Genomic DNA, 5,390 nt, shown 5'->3' with positions numbered 1-5,390 from the left:
TATTCCCACCCAAATAAGGCTTAAGTTTATGACCCTTAACTTTAATGAATGACCAATCTTTATATGCTAAATTTCTACAACTCCATTCGGATATTATCTAATGATAGAGAATTGACCTAAGCATGTAGACTTTAACTTTTAATCCAAATTTAGAATTAAACAATAATAACACTTGTCAAAGTGCAAATTCTTTCCTAATGACCTCAAGATCATAGAATTTCTTAATTTGCTCTTTATAATTTTTTGCATTTTCGTAGGCATCCAATTTAAATTTCTCAAGTTCTCATTCAACTGTATCATTCTCTTTTCCTTAACATTCCTTAAGTTTAAAATTCATTTCTTTATAGCCCAAAAAGCCTACATTATAATTTGATTAGCAAGTGACAAGCTTTCCCAAACACTAATCTATAGGGAGACATTCCAATATGAGTATTAGATGTAGTCATGTAAGCCCATAAAGCATTGCCTAGTCTAATCTAACAGACCAATCCTTCATATTTGGGTTTATAATTTTTTCTAAAAATTTTTTATCTCCCTATTGCTAATTTTAACTTCACCACTAGCCTTAGGATGATAAGATATTGCTTTTCTATGCTGAATACCTAATTTGATAATTAGTTTTCTTACTCTTTTATTACAAAAATGATTACCCTTATCACTAATGATTACCCAAAGTGTTCCAAATCTAGAATAATATTTCTCTTTAAAAACTTTATAATAACTTGGGCATCACTCGTGGGGCAAGCCAAATCTTCTATCCACTTAGATACATAATCAACGTTTATCAAAATATACTAAAAACTAAATGACTGAATAACCCACAAACATCAAATAACTCAACTTCTAACGTAAAATTCATCAGCATTTCACTGCGTTTTGTAATGTTACCACCCTCTAATGTCTATCACATTTGTTGACATATTCATTAACATCTTTAAATAAGGTAGGCTAATATAATCTAGATTGTAGAACCTTGGATGCAATTTTATATCCTCCCAAATATTCGTCATAATCAGAATCATGACATAGACAAATAATACTTTGTGTTTCTTCTAAAGGGACATACCTTCTAATTATTTTTTCACTACATCTCCTAAAAAGATATGAGTCATCCCAAAAGTAATACTTAGCATCATGCAACAATTTGTGCCTTTGGTGCTGCGACATATCCAATGATATAATATCACTAACAATGTAGTTCACAATGTCTACATACTAAGGCACAATAATGTCATGCAATGCAAATAGCTTCTCATCGAGGAAGAATTCATTAATCACAACAAATTATGCACAAAATCCTCCCTCTCTAATCTAGACAAAAGATCGGCCACCTTATTCTCATATCCTTTCATATCTCTACATCAAACTCATATAGTAGTAAAATCCATCAAATTAATCTTGATTTAGCATTTTTTTTAGTTAACATGTATTTAATAACATAGTGATTAATAAAAACAATAACTTTAGTACTTATTAAATATGATATAAATTTATCAAATGCAAAGATCATAACTATTAGTTCTTTCTCAATTATGGTGTAATTAATTTGTGCATTATTTAATGTTTTACTAGTGTAGTATATAACATGAAATTTTTTTGTTTAGTCTCTGCCCTAAAATTACTCCAATGACATAGTTACTAGTATCACACATCAATTCAAAGTTAAAACACCATTGAGGTGAAATGATGATAGGTGCAACAACTAAGCATTTCTTAAGTTGTTCAAATATAGCTAAATAGTTTGAATTGAATTCAAATGGTAGTTCCTTCTCAAGTAAATGATATAGGGACTTTATAATTTTAGAAAAGTCTTTAATAAATCTTCTCTAAAATCTGGCATAATCTAGAAAACTTTGGACTCCCTTTATAAAAGCAGGTGGAAAATTTTCAATCACCTGAATCTTCTCCTTATTGACCTCCATACCCCTCTCCGATATTTTATGTTCAAGGATGATGCCTTCCATAACCATGAACTAACACTTTTTCCAATTGAGAACAAGATTAGTTTCCCACATCTTTTCAAAATAAGTTCCAAATGAGTTTCAAAAATATCAAATGTAATTCCAAAAATAGAAAAAATCATCCATAAAGATCTTGAATCACTATATTAAATTCGAGAAAATAGACAACATGCATTGTTAGAATGTTGCATGGGGATTGCATAATCCGAGGAGCATTCTTCTAAACGAGAAGGTTCCGTAGGGACTTGTAAAGATCATCTTATCATGGTTGTCTTATCTGGTGATAAGAATTGATGATAATTAGAATAGCCATCTGGAAATAATAATAAGGATGCTAGTCTAATCTGCCAAGCATTCAATCTATAAATGGCAATTGAAAAATAGACTTTCCTAGTAGCCTTGTTAAGTTTCCTATAATCGATACAAATCCTCCACACAATCATAGTTCTAGTCAGTATGAGTTCATTTTTTTCGTTCTTGAATATAATTAACCCTTCCTTCTTAAGCATAGTGAATTGGGCTAACCCAATCATTGTCAGAAACGACATAAATGATTCCTACAACTTAACAATCTCTTTGTTCATTAATTCAATTATAGTAGGGTTTAACCTCCTTTATGGGCCAGCTGTGGGTTGACAATCTTTATCTAATAGAATATTATGCAAGCATACATATGGGGCAATCCCTTAATGTCCGCTATAGTTCGTCCAAAGGCTTTCTAAGAACCCCCGTAAACTTTTTCTCTTGAAATTCATCTAGATCACCAGATATGATCACTGGTAAAGTTGATGAATCACCCACAAATATTTACTTAAGGTGGTTAGACAATGCTTTAAGCTCTAAGGTGGATGCCTCTAAAATAGATAGCTTCAAAGATCTACCTAACGTCGAAGTATCTAAGGACTCATAGCTATTAGGGAAATGTCTAACTTCTAGAAAGATGGTAATATCACTTCTAAGCTCATCTACGCCATCCTTAATCAACAATTGATCCAATATATCAAAATCCAAAACGTTCTCTAAAGCATCCTTTACACAACCACATCGACTCAATAACAATTGTTCTCACTATCATTGTTTGGGAATTTCATTGACTTCCAAACATTAAAAGTCACTTCTTCATCATGGATTTTCATGGTTAATTCTCCATTCTAAATATCGATCAAAGCCCTACCAACGGATAAAAAAAAGTCTACCTAAAATAATAGGTATTTTTCTATCTTCCTCAATGTCTAACAAAATAAAGCATACTAGGAATATTAACTTGTCCACCTTAATTAAGATATCCTCTATTACCTCCTTTGGGTAAGTGAATGAAATATCAATTGGCTAAATGGAAACAGTCATTGGTTGTACTTCACCTAAGTCTAATCTCTTGAAGATAGACAAAGGCATGAGATTAATGCTCGCTCTTAAATCACACGGTGACATTCCACATAACTTCTTTCCTATAGCACAAGGAATGGTGAAGTTACCGTAGTCCTTCAGCTTTTTAGGACGTTTACCTTATAAGATTGTAATTCATTCTTCAGTAAGAGCAATAGTCACTGTTGAATTAGCCTCTCAATTTCTTGATTGATCATATTTTTTTCATTAATTTTTTTTAGAAATACTTCTTTGAGCATTCTTTTGCTTGTTGGATGATTGCCCAAACTATTTTCTGTGTGTATTGATAGCTTCATTAACAACAACTTATGTTTTACTCAACAAATAAGATTAGTATAAGAACGAATTATCTCTCGGATCAATGAGGCGCAAAAAGGTCTAGGTTGAAGATCTCTAATAATGATGGTCTGCAATAGCTTAAGATCTGCTCTTAAAATTTGATCAACTATAGAGAAAAATATTTGAAAGTACTCTTTTTAAGATTCTCCTTCATTTTAACAGATCCCTGAAAGATAAAAGAAATAATTAATGACTTTTTAATTGATAATAAATTGATAGACAACAAGTCGAACAATGTATGCGAAGTTGTAGGTATTATTATCAAAGAGTGAGTAGAACTAAACATGAACTTGACCTTCTAAAATACCAAAAAAATAATTGAAAAAGTATATTTAAAACTTATTAGATATGTATGTTCCTAAGGATTATATAACGATGTCATATGAATCAATAGTGGGTAGCTGAACACTATTATAATAGGATGATAGAGAATTTCATCTACTAAAGGTGAAGATTTTCAAAAATTACATTGAGGAGCTAATTCCCATCACACATAGGAAATTCCTCTTAAAGAAGACACCATAATCTAGTATCCATGAGTCAGGTAAGATTCCCCATTGATTGAGCAATGCAAGAAGGATGAGTTAAACTAGCTGTGTTTGCAAGTTGTGGGTTAGGATGTGGTGAAGGAGGAACTTGGGTATGATGATGAGCATAGCTTTCAAGAGTATTTTATGATTGTTCATACCTATTCAGATTTTGATTTTGTGACTAATGAGTTGGAAAGTATTTTCTAATAATTAAAGAATGCTAATAATTCCTCCCCCATCTTGTGTATCTAATGGCCCAAGGAGAAATCAAATATTACATTTAAATTTATGCTGATTAAATGAATTTTCTAGGAATGTATTAATATTTATTAAAAACTCTCAAATTGATTGAAATTATCTTCCCCTTGCATTTATAAATTATTTTTAAAGTTGATGCAACTAGTATGTAACATTTATATTTTTATCCCTTACATGTGCTTTATAGTGAGTCCAATACTATAAATTCTATGTTAGTTATGTACATATTTTCTCTAAAGCAAGTCTAAGGCTCTAATACATGCTCCTCAATTTATATGATATACTCACTTTTGTGCAAACATTTTGAGTTAGGTATTTCCATCATTTGTGGTTTATAGTCCTAAAATGATTCATAGGATTAGATAAATTATGTAGAGCTCAATGCAAGTGATCAAATAAATAAATGCAACACAGTGCAAAGCACAGTATAAGTGACAAATTGAATAAATAGGAGAACTAGCCTTAAGTCACCTATAGATAAGTGTGTAAAGTTATGAAATTAAGTTCAAACATATAGGCTTTTTTTTTTTTTTACTAGAAAGCTACTTTAAGAAACAATAAGAAAACCGTCCGGCTTTTTTATTAAAATTTTTGTACTAGAAAGCTGCTTTAAGAAACAGTAAAAAAATCGTCCCAAACGAAGCCTTAGTTATGGTGACATGACTGACATCAAAGGAGACTGATTGTTTATCAGTGCCCAAATATGGATGATCACCAAGGGAAAGCAGTCAAGTCAAGCAAAACTTCATTTTGAAAGAATTAATCCACGCATTGAGAGCATACAGTTCATTTCAAGGATGTGTTGAACTAAAAAGCTGATAAAAAGAGTTCTAACAAGAGCAAATGCTCAAGTCTACCACACTTCTCTCAAAATTGTAGCAAATAAATCTTCCAAATAAATAGGCTAAGAGGCAAG

Source organism: Dendrobium catenatum, unplaced genomic scaffold (genome assembly GCF_001605985.2).
Source record: "Dendrobium catenatum unplaced genomic scaffold, ASM160598v2 fragScaff_scaffold_665, whole genome shotgun sequence".
Taxonomy (NCBI): domain Eukaryota; kingdom Viridiplantae; phylum Streptophyta; class Magnoliopsida; order Asparagales; family Orchidaceae; genus Dendrobium; species Dendrobium catenatum.
This window is presented reverse-complemented; position numbering follows the sequence as displayed.